The sequence below is a fragment of the Salvelinus alpinus genome, chromosome 7 (assembly GCF_045679555.1).
Source record: "Salvelinus alpinus chromosome 7, SLU_Salpinus.1, whole genome shotgun sequence".
Lineage (NCBI taxonomy): Eukaryota > Metazoa > Chordata > Actinopteri > Salmoniformes > Salmonidae > Salvelinus > Salvelinus alpinus.
Window position 1 is genome coordinate 12228648 of NC_092092.1, and position 22045 is coordinate 12250692.

The following is a 22045-nucleotide window of genomic DNA, read 5'->3' on the forward strand; positions in this document are numbered from 1 at the left end:
AGTGGCTTTGCTGGCATGCATCCCACTTCTTTTTTTTTTCCCCCACCAAGATTTACATGCTAAAATCACCACTGGTATAGCGAGATACCGGTAAGTTGTTGGAATTGTTTAACTTGTGAAATCTGAAATATAAACCTAAAACCTGTTCATATTGCACAAGTAGTTACCAGTAGCTTGCTAACGCCAGCCAGTCAATGTTATGAAGGCAGTGTTTGTTTTTATTTTGATCAACTGTCATAGAGGCTCTCTTACTTAATAGCCAAGAAGATCATTTTGTTAGCTAGATCATATTAATGATATTTGAGATGCATTGCCTCATCTTCAGGAACCATGCAGTTCGGCAGCAGAAGAAATGAACTGATTGGCAACTCTCAGACTGAGCAGCTGTATAGACATTGTCTTCAGTTCTATGGTCAGCCTCCCATCAAAAACATTCCTATCTCCGAGTTTCAGACCTTCTCTGTGGAAAGGCTGAAATGTAAGTTGTCTAGCTAGCTTCAGTTACTTACTGCTGGTTTAAACGTGTATTGTTACTGACTGTATACATAACATTTGTCTGATAGTGTCACCTTTATATACATAACATTACAACCGAGGTAAAGACAGTTTCATGTTGGATATTCAATGGATATTCAATGGATATTCGCGCTTTCAAACCTTCAAAGACTCCAAAATAAGTGTCACGATGTTGGAAAAATTGGGCACAACGTAGCACAGGTCTTATTTTCACGATTTGGACATTAGTTTGCTTTGCAAAGCTAATAAACATGTGGAAATGTGAGCAGCATTTTGTTTTCCTCGTTGAATTAGTTAGAGCGTAAACACAGAACAAACTTTTTTTTACATTCAAATTTCAATAGCTCCTTGGTCATGTGACCTACTGACCTCAAACAAGGTTCAGAATGTCCACTCAGTGGGCCTACACATTGCACACCCTTTAGTTTGTCCATTTTCATCTCACACGTTTTTAAATTAATTTTTCAAACTTTCACATATCAACAGCTTCTTGGTCATGTGACCTACTGACCTCAAACAAGGTGCAGAATGTCCACTGACTACCTGTCATGTTTTGTCATTGATTATCATGTCTTGTCCCTGTGCTTCCCTTCTATTCGTTTCCCTCTGCTGGTCTTATTAGGTTCTTTCCCTCTTTCTATCCCTCTCTCTCCCTCCCTCTCTCCCTCTCTCGCTCTCTCTCTCTATCGTTCCGTTCCTGCTCCCAGCTGTTCCTCATTCTCCTAACTACCTCATTTACTCTTTCACACCTGTCCCCTATTTTGCCCTCTGATTAGAGTCCCTATTTCTCCCTCTGTTTTCCGCTTCTGTCCTTGTCGGATCCTTGTTTGATGTTTGCTGTTCTGTGTCCTTGTTCCGCCCTGTCGTGTTTTTGCCTTCTTCAGATGCTGCGTGTGAGCAGGTGTCTATGTCAGCTACGGCCTGTGCCTTCCCGAAGCGACCTGCAGTCTGTGGCCGCGTCTCCAGTCGTTCCTCTCTACTGACGAGAGGATTTCAGTTTTCCTGTTTTGGATTTACCTAGATAATATCCAGGAGTATCGGTTTTTGTTTAAGACTGGAATAAAGACTCTGTTTCTATTAAGTCGCTTTTGGGTCCTCATTCACCAGCATAACACTACCCTTCTATATTGCACACACTTTAGTTTATCCCTTTTCATCTCACAAGATTTTACATACATTTTCCAAAATTTAAGATTTCAATAGCTCCTTGGTCATGTGACCTACTGACTTCAAACAAGGTTCAGAATGTACACTCAATCAATCAATCAATCAATTTTATTTTATATAGCCCTTCGTACATCAGCTAATATCTCGAAGTGCTGTACAGACACCCAGCCTAAAACCCCAAACAGCTAGTAATGCAGGTGTAGAAGCACGGTGGCTAGGAAAAACTCCCTAGAAAGGCCAAGCTTTTCCACTCAGTGGGCCTACACATTGCACATTGTCCATTTTCATCTCACACAATTCGAAACAGGCTCTGTGCACCTGGTAACCCGCCCACTTTTTTCTGCTCACAGACTAAATCCGCACTCCAACCTCCATGGCCTGAGTGCTGCCCCAACCCCCGAGTTCGGCCACCCCTGCTTGGACTTGGAATGCCCCCCGCTTTGATGGAGGCATCCTTGTGCACCTGGTAACCTGAAATAAGCTCTGTGCACCTGGTGACCCGCCCGCTTTTATCCGCTCAGAGACTAAGTCCCCAACCTCCACCTTCTGAGTGCTGCCCCCAACCCCTGTGTCCGGCCGCCCCTGTTCGGACTCTCAGTCCCCCCCCCCCCCCACTTTGGGGGAAGTCTCCTCGTGCACCTGGTGACCTTTTGACTTCCACAGCGAGTCCCAACCTGATTCACAGTCCCACCAGAGGATGGGCCTGGGCGGATGGGCGACCACCACCTAGCCCCCTACCTATCCAGAGCCCAATGTCAATGTCTTATGCCTTCTACCCGCCTGCCTGGGCTCTCTCACACTCTGTGTCTGGCCTCTGGCCCCTCGCCATTCTCCGTGCACCTGGTAACCCGTAAGTAAAGATGGAGGATGGTGGAGGAAGATGCCTTCTGTCCTCGACAAAAGCTTGGATCGAGGGCTCACTTTCAATAGATCGTAGCGAGTGAGCTACTCTGTTACGTACGAAACCCTGACCCAGAATCAGCTTGTCTAGGAGTGATTTAGCACCAGTTTCCCCACAAACATGCGGTTCACATCAGGAGAGAGGCGACAACTCATCCGGCCACACCCCAACCCCGCCACAAACGGTTCTACTCACCTGCCAAAAGAGGCAGGCTATCCCGGGCCAACCGAAGATCCACAGCACTACGGTATCTTTACGTTTAGGGGGTATTCTGACTTAGAGGCGTTCAGTCATAATCCCACAGATGGTGGCTTCACACCATTGGCTCCTCAGCCAAGCACATACACCAAATGTCTGAACCTGCGGTTCCTCTCGTACTGAGCAGGATTACTATTGCATCAACACATCATCAGTAGGGTAAAATTAACCTGTCTCACGACGGTCTAAACCCAGCTCACGTTCCCTATTAGTGGGTGAACAATCCAACGCTTGGTGAATTCTGCTTCACAATGATAGAAAGAGCCGACATGAAAGGATCAAAAAGCGATGCCGCTATGAACGCTTGGCCGCCACAAGCCAGTTATCGTTGTGGTAACTTTTCTGACACCTCCTGCTTAAAAGCCAAAAATTCAGTAGGATCGTGAGGCCCTGCTTTCACGGTCTGTATTCATATAGAAAATCAAGTTCAAGCGAGCTTTTGCCCTTCTGCTCCACTGGAAGTTTCTGTCCTCCATAAGCTCGCCTTAGGACACCTGCGTTACCGTTTGACAGGTGTAACACCACAGTCAAAATCCCCACCTGCCACTGTCCCCGGAGCGGGTCACACCTGGCGCGAAAAACGAGAAGAGTAGTGGTATTTCACCGGTGGCCGAGGCCTCCCACTTATTCTACACCTCTCATGTCTCTTCACAGTGCCAGACTAGAGTCAAGCTTTAATAAATCATGTAAAAAACGTGTTAGTGTGAAATATAGAAGAGTAGTCAGTGGACACTCTGAACCTTCTTTGAGTCCAGTAGGTCACATAACCAAAAGAGCTATTGAAATTAGAATGTTACAAAATTAATGTAAAATCGTGTGAGATGAAAATGGACAAACTAAAGGGTGTGCAATGTGTAGGCCCACTGAGTGCACATTCTGAACCTCGTTTGAAGTCAGTAGGTCACATGACCAAGGAGCTGTTGAAATTGTAAAGTTTACAAAATTCATGTAAAATCATGTGAGATGAAAACGGACTAACTAAATGGTTTGCAACATAGAAGGGTAGTCAATGAACATTCTGAACAGTGTTTGAAGTCAGTAGGTCACATGACCAAGAAGCTATTGAAATGAGAAAGTTTGAAAAATGTATGTAAAAACACGTGAGATGAAAATGGACAAACTAAATGGTGTGCAATGTGGTATTTCACCGGTGGCCGAGGCCTCCCACTTATTCTACACCTCTCATGTCTCTTCACAGTGCCAGACTAGAGTCAAGCTTTAATAAATCATGTAAAAAACGTGTTAGTGTGAAATATAGAAGAGTAGTCAGTGGACACTCTGAACCTTCTTGGTCACATGACCAAGGAGCTATTGAAATTAGAATGTTTACAAAATTCATGTAAAATCGTGTGAGATGACAATGGACAAACTAAAGTGTGTGAAATATAGAAAGATAGTTAGTGGACATTATGAACCTTGTTTGAAGTCAGTAGGTCACATGATCAAGGAGCTATTGAAATTCTAAAGTTTACAAAGTTAATGTAAAATCGTGTGAGATGAAAATGGACAAACTAAAGGGTGTGCAATGTGTAGGCCCACTGAGTGTACATTCTGAACCTTGTTTGAGTCCAGTAGGTCACATGACCAAGGAGCTATTGGAATTCTAAAGTTAACAAAATTAATGTAAAATCGTGTGAGATGAAAACGGACAAACTAAAGGGTGTGAAATATAGAAGGGTAGTCAGTGGACATTCTGCACCTTGTTTGAGGTCAGTAGGTCACATAATCAAGGAGATATTGAAATTAGAAACATAGAATTTAAATAGTGCAAGATGTAATTCGACAAAAACAAAGTGTGTGCAATGTGTGTCTATGCCATTGGGTTAGCTAGAACCCGTTTAAAAAGTTTTAGAAGTTATGGTTAAAGAGCTATTGAAATTTGAAAAATGAGATTTGTCACTATGTTGACGGTCTCTAAGGAAAGGAAAACTACAGGCGAATATCCATTTAATATCCAACCTGAATCTGTATTTACCTTGGTAACATACCATGGGGTTTTGATCTGGTTTTGTCATTCCAGTGTTGAAGACGGTTGAAAACCTTTGAGTGAGCTATGTGAAAACATCTGAACAATATACCAAGAAACTGGATGCAGTTCTCCAATTGGAACTTTCCTTACAAAATAGAGGCTGTGAGTACAAAATGGCGATCAATATAATTCAAATCGAAACATTCAGAATTCCATAATAAGTACCTAAAGAAGATATTCATATTGTGTATTGACTTTAAATCTTTCATCAAAGGTAAATTGAAAACACGGTTGAATTGCTGGTGGTAAGTAAGAGCTTCATATTGTAATGGTTTCTTTTGGGATGTTGAGATTCTTTATTTTAAAGCCCGCTAAAGATGACCGGAAGTTTCAAATTGGGCCCAGTGAATATGAGAAGCGATGAAAGGACCACATCTCCCACTTCGTTCTCCGGCTTGCATACCGCCAAATGTAACTGACAGCCTTTTCAATAAACATGTCATGTCCCTTTCTCCAAATAGGCTTGTACCAAATTATTAGTGACAGAATAACAAGTAATTCTCTTAGGGGCCAATTCTGACTTCGAATTGAAGCATGAGAATGGCATGATATTCATCCACTATTTGTTTGGGGTGGAGATCTAATAAATGAAGGTGTGGCGGAGCTGTATTCTGACCTTGACTTAATTCCCTGATAATTCCACCACCTTTACGCGTGAGCAAACCTGGAATAAGGCCTACGAGCAAACCAGGAATAAGGTCTAGCGAACCTACCGGTTCCAAGTGGAAAAAGCATCTACTTATTTTTGTTCCAATAGAAATAACACCATTCTCTTTACACTGTAATTTACAACTTGATAAGAGCTAGGTAAATGAGTCATCTGTTTGGATAAGGGAATTGTAAATATAAATGACACTTGTTTTACATCTATTTTACCTTATGGTTGAGACAAATGTGTAACCAGTCATATGGCAGCAAACTGAAGCATATCTTTCCCACATGAATGTTTATGAAATGTTGTGCCATTATGTAGAATTGAAATTGTACAGGCTTTTAACTTCCAGTGATGGGAACTCGTTAACATCTTAATTATAGGCTACCCAGACTTTCTGTATGCTATTTCTATCTTGTTATTAGCCACTATCAGTATCGACCGTCAGTAGGCAGAGTAACTACATATTGTAATGACCCGGCTGGGTCATAAAGGGAAAAGAGACGGACTCTAGGTGTGCAGGTCAGAACACAGGTTTATTCCTAAACTGGGCTATTGTTCCGGCCACAGCCCACGCCGCTAAATGCCGAACATACACAATGTTACACTGTCGAGTTAAGGGTCACTCTCAAAGGAACAGATCAAGGCCCCGAACAGAAAGAAAAGAAAGATGATACAGTAATCCCTATTTATGCATTTCCAAATCCCGCGGGATTACCCATCATACTCCTGACATATTTAACCCCTGCTAGTAGCCATGAGAACCATAACACACCCACAAACACAGAACACAATACCGGGTCGTTACAATATACTCAGCTGCCAATTTACTGTTGGTTCCCTTCAGTTGGTATAGCCTACAATACTATTCAATATTACTACTTAATTTGCTTCCTCTATAAATTCAGTCATGGCAGTGTGGTTGTTGCTGAGGATTATTACTAACACTTGATAATATATTTAGAAAAAAGACATGTAGGCTAATTAAATCCTTGTGGAGCGGAGTAGCGCAATACTTGACCGTGTCATCACACAGCTCCCTGGTTAGTGCAGGCAATAGACGGAGGGTATAGCCAGCCTACTATTGTACACTGTTCTCCCTATTGTAATTATATGTACACTAATCTTCCAACATTACCATGGGTTGAAGAACTGAATGTGGCAATTTTCAGAATGAATCAAACCACCATTTTCTTTCTACGTGCGGATCTTCGTCAGGTCTTTCATTGATCCCTAAAACTCGGAACCCTTCTCTTACTAAATTCTATTGTCGTCAAAAGGTACACCGTATTTAAAGGGATGGCTTAAGTTAAATGTTCTGAAAACCCCATTGAATGAAAACTCCACGAGAAAATATGTTGTCCAGCAAGTAGGAGGGTTTTCAGCGGGTTGAATGAAATTTATTAATTTTTAAGAGCGTGCATTTAGCCACACCTGCAGAGCGCGTTACGCGACTGAATAAGGTAAGTCTGAATACCAAATACTGAGAAGTGCGTACGAAAGCCATACATTCCTATGTCAGAATCGGGCCCTTATTTTGTAAATTGAACAAACAATGTTCATTTAAAAAAAAATCTTATAGAGAACATCTCAGACGGTGGTTTATCCAGCAAGAGATTTACCTTTTCAGTTATCGTTTCAATGACCTGCTTTCCAAATGCAAATGCGATTTTCTACATCGCAATAATCTTCACTATGATACGGGGAGTCTTTATATTGTTGTTGGGAGGGAAATACACATTGTACTCGCAAATGTGAGCAAAACACCTCTGACACCAATTTAATGACGGGAATTGGCAAAACCAAGTAATTGGTTCATCTATGTCGTCGATCGGTGAATGCAACAAGTGTTTGCGCTGATGCAAAATTGATTTGATTTCTATTCAAAAACATTTAAAAAGTAACAGGTGTAAACTTTGCTAAGTGTAAATTCTCAGTAAATCGGGGTATATATTCATTAGTCCAATATAAACTCTGGATTTCGTTTGGAGTAAACCGTTTCTGAAGCAAAACGTTTTGCAACAGAACAAAACGTTTTGCAACAGAATCCGAATAATGAATACACTCCTGGTCATGGCGCTGTTTGGACATTCTATATTTATGGTATTGTTACAGACCTGCCAGCAGATGGTGCTGTCAGCTCGCAATAGTATACCTGTCTGAAAATGTCTGCTGTGAGGGGGGTTGTTTTTGCAATGGGTCTGTTTGAAGTGTAATCTTATTATTTTACTTCAAAGGTGCATTTCATAAGATTTGTTGCAGCTAATTGCGATAAATTAATACTTGTAAAAGATAAATCAATTGAACTTGAATGGGATGAATTTACAGTAGTGTATAGAACATTTTCCTTCTCGTTTTATTTGACAGGACCATTGAGTGAACACTGTTTTTAGTAATGCAATATGGCAACGAGGGAGGTGACCTCCACCCACCCCAATTACTCTTGCCGGTTAGTTGTCAACTAAAATAGATTTTTGCACTGTGAAAGGCCAGGAAAAGGTGTTGATCACCTGCATGCCCAGAAGGAGATAGGTAAAACATTTTCCCAAACAGTCCCTGGATAGAATTATTTGAGTGGCAGGTGGTGAAGCGTTTGTTATGGCCGCAGGTTCTACATAGCTGGCAGCCGTTCTTTGTTAACGGTTTTGACTTGGAGATGGGCGGCAGGGTTCTAACTGTCTACCCTTTCAAGGTTAACTGTGTTTACCTCTAATTAGTGTTAACACCTGATGCTCTGTGACTATAAAGGCTCTGATGCATTCTGGGTCTTCAGTGTAAGATATCCCACAATGGTCAAAACTGACTGAAACCGGGAGGGACTAATGAATATGACCCAGCTTACCACATTCACTCACCTTACCATGTGTTTACACCTTACTTTATTGATTTAGACACATACCAGTCAGATAGGTCATCGACAGACCGGGGACACATACCAGTCAGACATTGTAGATCATCGACAGACTGGGGACACACTGTCTTTCATTTGTTTAGGCCTAAGAGGACACGATTGATGGCCAAGTGTACTGTACAGTCTTCATCTCACTCCTGAGAATGCAACAACATTACATTGTTAGCTATACAGTCAAGTGTCAATATGTGTCTTTCTGTCACTTTCTACCACCTTTTTTCTAATGTCTGATGAGTGTTGAGAAGAAGAACCTGATGGACAAATTCATTAACTCAAGCTTTGCTGTCAGCACGATCACGCTTGAAGACCAAGACTTCTACAAAATGAGTTATACATTTTTTTGGTATTATTTTCTACAAACATGACAACATTCTATTAGAGGACATTTAAGTGCATCCCAGTTTAAAAAGAACAAATATTCTATTGGGAGGCAAAATATTTGAATGCGCAAGTTGTGTTGAATGTATAACCTCACACCCCCTTTCCTGTTTTTTTCTCAAGGTCCCTTTCCAAGATGCATTGGATCTGGTGAGAACCAGGAAGGTGTACCTGAAGGGGGGTTATGTCTATATCCCTCACAAGGACATTGTCACCATCGGTCTCAACGACTTCCGAATAAGACTGTCCAAAGCACTCGCGGTAGGGAGATTTTTGTAGACCTCAGTTTTCTTTTTTAATGCCAAATAATGGGAAACCGTGTGAAAGAACTACTACATGGCATGTAACCTGTATGTAATTTGAGGACTATGGCATGGGTTTAAACGTGTTAACATTACAACTTTCCCAGCCTGACACAAATTGTTCCTATAGGACTTCATGGAGGTAACTTCATATTATCCTTCATACTCGTAATTAGTAGGGATTATTTTGCCCCTCATTAGAAGTATTTCATCCATGGAGAAGAGAGGGAGGGATATGTTTAGTATTCTCAATCAATTGATTATTGGGGGCAATTCCTTCTCTGCAGACCATATTTACTGGGAGGTATTCCTTCTCTGCAGGTCATATTTACCGGGGGCTATTTCTTCTCTGCAGGTCATATTTACTGGGGGCTATTCCTTCTCTGCAGGCCATATTTACTGGGGGCTATTCCTTCTCTGCAGGCCATATTTACTGGGGGCTATTCCTTCTCTGCAGGCCATATTTACTGGGGGCAATTCCTTCTCTGCAGGTCATATTTACTGGGGGATATTTCTTCTCTGCAGGTCATATTTACTGGGGGCTATTCCTTCTCTGCAGGCCATATTTACTGGGGGCTATTCCTTCTCTGCAGGCCATATTTACTGGGGGCTATTCCTTCTCTGCAGGCCATATTTACTGGGGGATATTTCTTCTCTGCAGGTCATATTTACTGGGGGCTATTTCTTCTCTGCAGTTCACATTTACTGGGGGCTATTCCTTCTCTGCAGGCCATATTTACTGGTGGCTATTCCTTCTCTGCAGGTGAAGGAGGGCTCTAACAATGATACCAAAATCAATAGGAATAACGCAGTAAATTAAACTGTGCATGTGTAGGTCTCACAATGCCATTATCACACTAGCTCACAGGGAAAAAGGGATCTCAAATGTCTCTGAGTGGATATCTACCAAAGCCCTGTGTTATGGAGCACATTGAAATGCCAATGCCTTCTCTGAATAGTAGAACATGACTCTGAATAAAAGCTTTGGTTCAGTAAATATAAGCAGTTTATGAATGAAATGCATATTTAACATAGTATATTAGAAGATAATGGTCGGCGTGCTTTGGTTAAATGACCATTCATGCGTTTAGCTGTTATGTTGTAAGACAGGCCATATCAAACTAGCACGTCTTTGGAAAGCACCAGCATTAAAGCCCCCAGCCCTGACAAGAACTATGAATTCCATTGTCAAGGTCCATTGGTCAGACAGTCCGATCAGTCATACATACTTAAACAAGGCAATCTAAGATGTCTGCAGCTCATTGTCATTTGCCTGCAATAGAGTAATTACCTGCATGGATGTCAGTGAGCAATGAGTGGGATGTCTGATGAGATGATGGTGTGTGTGTGTTGGGATGAGGTGGTTGTGTGAGAGATTGGAAGGCAGTGGGACTGGATTGCTTTTTCAGACCGTTGACGGGAGTAGGTGGGAAAGATGATGGTTTCTTGAGGCCCGGCTGAGACAACATACACTTGTGTAGGAGTTCTAGATCATTCCTGCAAGCCTCCATCCTCCCCCTCCACGGACCAGGCTGAGATTAAAACCAGGCTGGGATTAGAGAGATGTTCTAAGGTTGGCATTTTGAGAAAGCAGAAGCACTGTGTTATAGGCTAGATCGCAAGGCTTTTCTCCCAAAGATTGGCCTAGGCCTCTTTGTTGGAGCCCCATTATCCTTGGCCTATATCATTACAGAATTGTTTATTGGGCTCCTTGTGTAGGCTACAGGTATAGTAGGACCTATTTGGCCATTTGGAAGTTTCCCTTGGAAAAAATATTTGCTGTTGCGGTAATGAAAATGCACCAGGGACTTCTGTGAGAGATGGTTTATTAAATGGGAAATTGACATGATTACTTACACCAACATGTGTTTAGTGTTGATCGTGTCGATCTGAGCTCTGGTGATATACAACACTTTATATAGGCTATCAAGAATATAAACAATGAGAAATATAAACACCTGTCAAATGTGTTACCAGTAAGCTTCTTTGCTTTACGATACATCATGCAGTACTTGTGTAGGTTGGGCTGTAGTAATTAAAGACAGTCTGTGCTTAGAGCAGGTAGTGGGGTCTTTAGATACTGTCAAAAAGTATATACACTACCGTTCAAAAGTTTGGGGTCACTTAGACATTTCCTTGTTTTTGAAAGAAAACCTTTTTTTTGTCCATTAAAATAACATCAAATTGATCAGAAATACAGTGTGGACATTGATAATGTTGTAAATGACTATTGTAGCTGGAAACAGATTCATTTTTAATGGAATATCTACATAGGCGTAAAGAGGCCCATTATCAGCAACCATCACTCCTGTGTTCCAATGGCACGTTGTGTTAGCTAATCCAAGTTATAATTTTAAAAGGCTTATTGATCATTAGAAAACCCTTCTGCAATTGTTAGCACAGCTGAAAACTGTTGTACTGAGTAAAGAAGCAATAAAAGTGGACTTCTTTAGACTAGTTGAGTTTCTGGAGCATCAGCGTTTGTGGGTTCGATTACAGGCTCAACATGGCCAGAAACAAAGAACTTGATTCTGAAACTCATCAGTCTATTCTTGTTTTGAGAAATGAAGGCTATTCCATGTGAGAAATTGCCAAGAAACTGAAGATCCCGTACAACGCTGTGTACTACTCCCTTCACAGAACAGCGCAAACTGGCTCTAACCAGAATAGAAAGAGTGGGAGGCCCCAGTGCACAACTGGGCCAGAGGACAAGTACATTAGATGGTCTAGTTTGAGAAACAGACGCCTCAAGTCTTCAACTGGCAGCTTCATTAAATACATTTTACATTTTTTACATTTTAGTCATTTAGCAGACGCTCTTATCCAGAGCGACTTACAGTAGAGTGCATACATTTTATTACATTTTATTTTATTATATTTTTAATTTTAAATTTTTTTTTTTTACATACTGAGACAAGGATATCCCTACCGGTCAAACCCTCCCTACCGGCCAAACCCTCCCTAACCCGGATGACGCTATGCCAATTGTGCGTCGCCCCACGGATCTCCCGGTTGCGGCCGGCTGCGACAGAGCCTGGGCGCGAACCCAGCCCAGCCTGGGCGCGAACCCAGAGTATCTGGTGGCGCAGCTAGCACTGCGATGCAGTGCCCTAGACCACTGCGCCACCCGGGAGATCGTATAGTAGTACCCACAAAACACATCTCAACGGCAACAGTGAAGAGGCGACTCCGGGATGCTGGCCTTCTAGGCAGAGTTCCTCTGTCCAGTGTCTGTGTTCTTTTGCCCATCTTAATCTTTTATTTTTATTGGCCAGTCTGAGATATGGCTTTTTCTTTGCAACTCTGCCTAGAAGGCCAGCATCCCGTAGTCACCTCTACACTGTTGACATTGTGACTGGTGTGATGGTTACTGATAATGGGCCTCTGTACACCTATGTAGATATTCCATTTCCAGCTACAATACAGTGGCTTGCACCCCCCTTGGCATTTTTCCTATCTTGTCGCCTTACAACTTCGAATTAAAATAGATTTTTTCGGGGTTTGTATCATTTGATTTACACAACATGCCTACCACTTTGAAGATGCAAAATATATTTTGTGAAACAAACAAGAAGACAAAAAAAACAGAACTTGAGTGTACTTAACTATTCACCCCCACAAAGTCAATACTTTTTAGAGCCATCTTTTGCAGCAATTACAGCTGCAAGTCTCTTGGGGTATGTCTCTATAAGCTTGGCACATCTAGCCCCTGGGATTGTTGCCCATTCAAGGCAAAACTGCTCCAGCTCCTTCAAATTGGATGGGTTCCGCTGGTGTACTGCAATCTTTAATTAATACAACAGATTCTCAATTGGATTGAGGTCTGGGCTTTGACTAGGCCCTTCCAAGACATTTAAATGTTTCCCCTTAAACCACTCGAGTGTTGCTTCAGCAGTATGCTTAGGGTTATTGCCCTGCTGATGGCGAACCTCCGTCCCAGTCTCAAATCTCTGGAAGACTGAAACAGGTGTCCCTCAAGAATTTCCCTGTATTTAGCGCCATCCATCATTCCTTCAATTTTGAAATGTTTCCCAGTCCCTGCCGATGGAAAAACATCCCCACAGCATGATGTTGTCACCACCATGCTTCACTGTGGGGATGGTGTTCTCTTGGTGATGAGAGGTGTTGGGTTTTTGACAGACATAGTGTTTTCCTTGATGACCAAAAAGCTCAATTTTAGTCTCATCTCACCAGAGTACCGTCTTCCATATGTTTGGGGAGTCTCCCACATGCCTTTTGGTGAACACCAAATGTGTTTGCTTATTTTTTTCTTTAAGCAATGGCTTTTTCTAGCCACTCTTCTATTAGCCCAGCTCTGTGGAGTATACAATTTAAAGTCGTCATATGGACAGATACTCCAATCTCCGCTGTGGAGCTTTGCAGCTCCTTCAGGGTTATCTTTGTTCTCTTTGTTGCCTCTCTGATTAAAGCCCTCCTTGTCTGGTTTTTGGTGGGTGGCCCTCTCTTGGTAGGTTTGTTGTGGTGGCATATTCTTTCCATTTTTTAGTAATGGATTTAATGGTGCTCTGTGGGATGTTAAAAGTTTCAGATATTTTTTTATAACCCAACACTGATCTGTACTTCTCCACAACTTTGTCCCTGACCTGTATGGAGAGCTCCTTGGTCTTCATGGTGCCGCTTGCTTGGTGGTGTTCCGTGCTTAGTAGTGTTGAAGACTAGGGACTTTCAGAACAGGTGTGTGTATATATATATATATATATACTGAGATCATGTGACACTTAGATTGCACACAGGTGGACTTTATTTAACTAATTATGTGACTTCTGAAGGTAATTGGTTGCCCCAGATCTTATTTAGGGGCTTCATAGCAAATGGGGTGAATACATATGCACGCACCACTTTTCCATTTTAATTATATATATTATTATTTTAACAAGTTCTTTTTTTAAATTTCACTTCACCAATTTGTACTATTTCGTGTATGTCCATTCCATGAAATCCAAATAAAAATCAATTTAAATTACAGGTTGTAGTACAACAAAATAGGAAAAACGCCAAGGGAATGAATACTTTTGCAAGGCACTGTAGTCATTTACAACATTGATAATGTCTACACTGTATTTCTGATCAATTTGATGTTATTTTAATGGACAAAAAATGTGCTTTTCTTTCAAAAACAAGGAAATGTCTAAGTGACCCCAAATGCTTGAACAGTAGTGTGTATATATACAGTACCAGTCAAAAGTTTGGACACACCTACTCGTTCCAGGGTTTCTTTATTTTTACTATTTTCTATATTGTAGAATAATATTGAAGACATCACAACTATTAAATAACACATATGGAATCATGTAGTAACCAAAAAAGTGTTACGAAATCAAAATAGATTTTATATTTGAGATTCTTCAAAGTAGCCACCCTTTGCCTTGGTTACAGTTTTGCACACTTGACATTCTCTAAACCAGCTTCATGAGGTAATCACCTGGAGTGCATTTCAATTAACAGCTGTGCCATGTTAAATGTTAATTTGTGGAATTTCTTTCTGTTCTTAATGCGTTTGAGCCAATCAGTTGTGTTGTAACAAGGTAGGGGTGGTGTACAGGAGATAGCCCTATTTGGTAAAAGACCAAGTGCATATTATGGCAAGAACAGCTCAAATAAGCAAAGAGAAATGACAGTCCATCGTTACTTTTAGACATGAAGGTCAGTGAATCTGGAAAATTTCAAGAACTTTGAAAGTTTCTTCAAGTACAGTTGCAAAAACCATCAAGCGCCATGATGAAACTGGCTCTCATGAGGACCACCACAGGAAAGGAAGACCCAGTGTTACCTCTGCTGCAGAGGATAAGTTCATTAATTACCAGCCTCAGAAATTGCAGGCCAAATAAAAGCTTCACAGAGTTCAAGTAACAGACACGTCTCAACATAAACTGTTCAGAGGAGACTGCGTGAATCAGGCCTTCATGGTCGAATTGCTGCAAAGAAACCACTACTAAAGGACACCAATAATAAGAAGAGACTTGCTTGGGCCAAGAAACACGAGCAATGGACATTAGACCGGTGGAAATCTGTCCTTTGGTCTGAGTCCTAATTTTTTGGATACAACCGCCATGTCTTTGTGAGACGCAGAGCAGGTGAACAGATGATATCCGCATTTGTGGTTCCAACCGTTAAGCATGGAGGTGTGATGGTGCTTTGCAGGTGACACTGTCAGTGATTAATTTAGAATTCAAGGCACACTTAACCAGCATGGCTACCACAGCATTCTGCAGTGATACACCATCCCATCTGGTTTGTGCTTAGTGGGTCTATCAACGACTCAACACACCTCCAAGCTGTGTAAGGCATATTTGACCAAGAAGGAGAGTGGAGTGCTGAATCAGATGACCTGGCCTCCACAATCACCCGACCTCAACCCAATTGAGATGGTTTGGGATGAGTTGGACCGCAGAGTGAAGGAAAAGCATCCAACAAGTACTCAGCATATGTGGGGACTCCTTCAAGACTGTTGGAAAAGCATTCCAGGTGAAGCTTGTTGAGTGTGCCAAGAGTGTGCAACGCTGTCATCAAGGCAAAGGGTGGCTAAGTATATATTGATTTGTTTAACACTTTTTTTTGGTTACTACATGTTTCCATATGTTATTTCATAGTTTTGATGTCTTTTATTCTACAATGTAGAAAAATAGTAAAAATAAAGAAGAAACCCTGGAATGAGTAGGTGTGTCCAAACTTTTGACTAGTACTGTATATAGAATAATATTATAGGAAGGGGTTCTTAATGTTTGTTATACTAAGTATGTATGTACAGTGCATTCGAAAAGTATTCAGACCCCTTGACTTTTTCTACATTTTAATATGTTAGTCTTACTTTGAAATTGATTTTTTTTTTAAGAATCCACATCAATCTACACAAAAAATACCCAATCATGACAAAGCATTTTTGCAAACGTATTAAAAACAAACTGAAATATCACATTTACGTAAGTGGTCAGACCATTTAATCAGAACTTTGTTGAAGCATCTTTGGCAGCGATTACAGCCTTGATTCTTCTTGGGTATGACGCTACAAGCTTGGCACACCTGTATTTGGGGAGTTTCTGCCATTTTCTCTGCAGATCCTTTCAAGCTCTGTCAGGTTGGATGGGGAACGTCGCTGCACAGTTATTTTTAGGTCTCTTCAGAGATGTTAGATTGGCTTCAAGTCCGGGCTCTGGCTGGGCCACTCAAGGACATTCAGAGACTTGTCCCGAAGCCACACCTGCGTTGCCTTGGCTGTGTGCTTAGGGTTGTTGTCTTATTGGAAGGTGAACCTTTGCCCCTGTGTGAGGTCCTGAGCGCTCTGGAGCAGGTTTTCATCAAGGATCTCTCTGTACTTTGCGCAGTTCCTCTTTTCCTCGATCCTGACTAGTCTCCCAGTCCCTGCCACTGAAAAACATCCCCAGAGAACCTTGTTTTTCATGGTCTGAGAGTCCTTTAGGTACCTTTTGGCAAACTCATAGCGGGCTGTCATGTGCCTTTTTTCTGAGGAGTGGCTTCCGTCTGGCCACTCTACCATAAAGGCTTGATTGGTGGAGTGCTGCAGAGATGGTATTTTTTCTGTAGGGTTCTCCCATCTCCAAAGACAAACTCTGGAGCTCTGTCAGTGACCATCAGGCTCTTGTTCACCTCCCTGACCAAGGCCCTTCTCCCCCTATTGCTCAGTTTGGCCGGGCAGCCAGCTCTAGGAAGAGTCTTGGTGGTTTCAAACTTCTTCCATTTAAGAATGATGGAGGCCATTTTGTTCTTGGGGACCTTCAATGTTGCAGACATGTTTTGGTATCCATCCCCAGATCTACGCCTCAACATAATCCTGTCTCGGAGCTCTACGGACAATTCCTTCGACCTCATGGCTTGGTTTTTGCTCTGACATGTACTGTCAACTGTGGGACCTTATATAAACAAGTGTGTGCCTTTCCAAATCATGTCCAATCAATTGAATTTACCACAAGTGGCTTCATAAGAAAGGGTCTGAATAGTTATGTAAATAAGGAATTATTTGTATTTTACTTTAAATACATTTGCAAACATTTCTAAAAACCTGTTTTTGCTTTGTCATTCTGGGGTATTGTGTGTAGAAAGATGAGGAAAACTATTTATTTGATCCATTTTAGAGTAAGGCTGTAACGTAACAACATGTGGAAAAAGTCAAGGGGTCTGAATACTTTCAGAATGCACTGTGTGTGTGTGTGTATGTATGTATGTATATAGAGAATAAATACTGAGCTATATTGTATGCTCAAAAAAATATTGTTATAATACAATTGCTCAGAGAAAGAGCTTTTGTTTAACAAATAATAAAATATAATAGTCTGTTACTGTTTAACTTTCCATGAGTCTATATCGGGGAGAACAGAAATAATACAAATAGTGCTGTTTTTTGTGCAATGCATGGCATGATTATGTAGCAGGTGAATAATATAGGACTGATGATTTTGTTTATGAGACTATGCTTTTATTTTGGAATCCACAGCCCCTTATGAAACCTCCCCTGGTTTATTGGCATGGGACCAACATCATGGAGGGACTTCATGCCAGAACACCGAGCAGCTATCATGTCACGCCGTAGAGACATTTTCCATTAGTTATCCCAATAAGTAGTTCTCCTACTGTTCTGGTTCTGTCTGAGATTTGATAATTCTGTTGAAAGGTTGTGAATATTCTCCTCAGCTCCATGATAACGATGAGTGTCAGTATTGACAATAAATAAAAGAAAGATGAGTGGTTCTACAATCCTTAACTCATGACCTTTGGTAATTGGGTTTAGTGAATCGGTCCTCTTACTTTGTGTAGTATAGTTTGTGCTGTATGGTTGCATGGAGTATGTGGGTGTACCCAAGTGAAGTGGTCTGTGAAGTGTGCAGGCAGTACTGTATGGTCTGATGGCGGGCCTGCTGTAGGTCTGACGAGGCGGTTCTACTTTAGAGAATGGAGTGGGAAAGTACACTGGGGTTGCACGCATGTTGGTGTATCTCACTGATCATCCCTAAAGCCAAAACCTCATTTGGACGCCCTTCCTTCCAGTTCTCTGCTGCCTGCGACTGGAACGAATTGCAAAAATCTCTGAAGTTGGAGACTTTTATCTCCCTCAACAACTTTAAAAATCTGCTATCCGAGCAGCTAACCGATCGCTGCAGCTGTACATAGTCCATCTGTAAACTACCCACCCAATTTACCTACCTCACCCCCCATACTGCTTTTATTTATTTACTTTTCTGCTCTTTTGCACACCAGTATCTCTTCTTGCACATGATCATCTGATGATTTATCACTCCAGTGTTAATCTGCTAAATTGTAATTATTCGATTTATTGCCTACCTCATGCCTTTTGCACACATTGTATATAGATTCTCTTTTTTTTTCTACCATGTTATTGACTTGTTTATTGTTTACTCCATGTGTAACTCTGTGTTGTCTGTTCACACTGCTATGCTTTATCTTGGCCAGGTCGCAGTTGCAAATGAGAACTTGTTCTCAACTAGCCTACCTGGTTAAATAAAGGTGAAATAAAATAAAAAAAATAAAAATGTTACTTTTGAAACCTGGCTCACATGTTACGTGTCTCTGTGAAACATGGCTCACATGTTACGTGTCTCTGTGTGAAACATGGCTCACATGTTTATCTGGACTTATTTATTTCTATTCAACATAGAAGTAGATTGCATCTTGGTTTTACAGGTTGGTTAGATTTCGGCTACGTGACCAATTTCCTTTCCAAGTTAGACAAGTTTGTCTCGCTATTACTACTTTCCTATTCTTGGCTTGCATTATTTATGTTTTCTATTTATGTACTCTGTACCATACCTCTCTCTATGTAATAGGGCGGTCCCCGACAAAAATATTATCTTGGTCGACCAAGTCGTCTGTGATTTCGACCAAACAGTTGGTCAAGATTTTGCAACTTGTATTTTTCCATATATAGACACATCCTATGTGTTAATCAACTACATATATACACTGAGCTTGTCAGATTTTTTAAAAGCAAACTGCTGAAGTAATTAAGACAAACGACTAGAGGGATTTCAAACCGCTACTGATTTAATTGTGCCTGGCTTAGACTTGCTGTGAGTGTGTATAAACACTCACATCACTTTTCAGTCAGAAATGGCTGAGAGAGGCAACGGGTGCTAGTTACACAGTCCCTTGCTGTCTTTTTATATATGAACTCAGCAAAAAAAGAAACGTCCTCACTGTCAACTGCGTTTATTTTCAGCAAAATGAACGTGTAAATATTTGTATGAACATAAGATTCAACAACTGAGACATAAACTGAACAAGTTCCACAGACATGTGACGAACAGAAATGGAATAATGTGTCCCTGAACAAAGGGGGGTGTGGGTCAAAATCAAAAGTAACAGTCAGTATCTGGTGTGGCCACTAGCTGCATTAAGTACTGCAGTGCATCTCCTCCTCATGGACTGCATCAGATTTGCCAGTTCTTGCTGGGAGATGTTACCCCACTCTTCCACCAAGGCACCTGAAAGTTCCCGGACATTTCCAGGGGGAATGGCCCTAGCCCTCACCCTCTGTTCCAACAGGTCCCAGACGTGCTCAATGGGATTGAGATCCGGGCTTTTCGCTGGCCATGGCAGAACACTGACATTCCTGTATTGCAGGAAATCACGCACAGAATGAGCAGTATGGCTGGTGGCATTGTCATGCTGGAAGGTCATGTCAGGATGAGCCTGCAGGAAGGGTACCACATGAGGGAGGAGGATGTCTTCCCTGTAACGCACAGCGTTGAGATTGCCTGCAATGACAACAAGCTCAGACCGATGATGCTGTGACACACCGCCCCAGATCATGACGGACCCTCCACCTCCAAATCGATCCTGCTCCAGAGTACAGGCCTCGGTGTAACACTCATTCCTTTGATGATAAACGCAAATCCGACCATCAACCCTGGTGAGACAAAACCGCGACTCGTCAGTGAAGAGCACTTTTTTCCAGTCCTGTCTGGTCCAGCAACGGTGGGTTTGTGCCCATGGGCGACGTTGTTGCCGGTGATGTCTGGTGAGGACCTGCCTTACAACAGGCCTACAAGCCCTCAGTCCAGCCTCTCTCAGCCTATTGCAGACAGTATGAACACTGATGGAGGGATTGTACGTTCCTGGTGTAATTCGGGCAGTTGTTGTTGCCATCCTGTACCTGTCCTGCAGGTGTGATGTCCGAATGTATCGATCCTGTGCAGGTGTTGTTACATGTGGTCTGCCACTGCGAGAATGATCAGCTGTCCGTCCTGTCTCCCTGTAGCGCTGTCTTAGGTGTCTCACAGTATGGACATTGCAATTTATTGCCCTGGCCACATCTGCAGTCCTCATGCCTCCTTGCAGCATGCCTAAGGCATGTTCAGGCAGATGAGCAGGGACCCTGGGCATCTTTCTTTTGTTTTTTCAGTCAGTAGAGTCAGTAGTTCGTGTCCTAAGTTTTCATAACTGTGACCTTAATAGCCGTCTGTAAGCTGTTAGTGTCTTAACGACCGTTCCACAGGTGCATGTTTATTAATTGTTTATGGTTCATCGAGCAAGCATGGGAAACATTGTTTAACCCTTTACAATGAAGATCTGTGAAGTTATTCTGATTTTTATGAATTATCTTTGAAAGATAGGGTCCTGAAAAAAGGACGTTTCTGTTTTTGCTGAGTTTATGTAAGCACCTGTTGTCTCAGACATTTCTGACTGAAAAGTTATTTTACCGAAATCCCTAATTTGTTTAATAAAAACATTCCCTATTCCCTCAACCCTTGCTCTTTTTACGTGACACATGTATGCATTGCATGCACATGACCAATAGGGCCTGACCTATAGCTTATAATAATCACTAAAGCAATAATAATCAATAATCAATAAAACACCGTAACACATGTGACAGCAAAATGGATGCAGAGGACATGACAAACTGGAAACGGGGGAATGTTTACTGCTTACACAGCAGGTAAAGGGGAAGTCAGATGTGTGTGGAAAATACCGGAGCTCAAGAAAAATAAGGTATGGAGCAAGCGCTGCATGCATATAATGTGTGCCAAACAGGTGCTGTTCTATTTCAATATAGGCCTAAGTTAGGGTATTAAGACTAAACAAGATGTACTCTTAGTCCTACAGCTCGATGGTGGTTACACAAGGTTTCTATATTACGCCTACTAATGACATGACTTATTATAATGATGATCATCATAATAATAATAATAACAACAACAATAAGAAAATCAAGGAAAAAGGACGGTTATTATAAATATAATTTTTCGGACAATTTGGAACAGTGTAAACGACACTATATAAATTGTCATAATGCCAGAGAGACTGGTATAACACAAAAGAAGTCTAAAGCCTATTACAGCATAGCAAAGATTAGTTTTCGTGAAATTGTTGTGTGAGGCTTCGTGCTCACGGAATCAGTAGGCTGTTAAACTAACACTTATTTCTGTAGTATATATATATATATATATATATATGATTTATAAAGCCAGGCACAAGTAAGTTAGGCTATTGATTATTGACCCAATTAAGTTGGTTTCTTCTCTCACTTTTCTTAGACAATTAAGGCAAGTGCTGTTGTCTCGTCTCCTAACTCTGCTGCTGCCTCCGCTGCATTGTTCTCAACACCAATACGCTGGTTAACTTTGCTATTATGCGCATAGCTACATGGTCTAGGAAAAGGCACCAATTCAACAGCGTGGGAGAAAGCGCGTTTGTTATAATATCATTTGTATTAGTGTTGCACCATTGTTTTTACATAATGTAACCATATACAATTTCAGTAGCACAAGTCTTCGAGTGATGGACTGTGCCATCCCAACGGCATCCACAATGGATCAGTCCACTCAGACAGGCGGGAATCTTGTACACCATGAATATTTTATATTTATTATTATTATTTAGCTTGCTACGGTTCGACTAAATGCATTTCAGGTTGACCAACAGCCGACCAAACAAT

General features: G+C 41.5%; 1 pseudogene; it reads left to right on the forward strand.

The window, feature by feature from the left end:
* The first annotated feature begins 330 nt into the window (after positions 1–330).
* The window catches only part of LOC139580291 (DNA primase large subunit-like), a 111796-nt pseudogene continuing 90081 nt past the window's right edge, over positions 331–22045 (forward strand).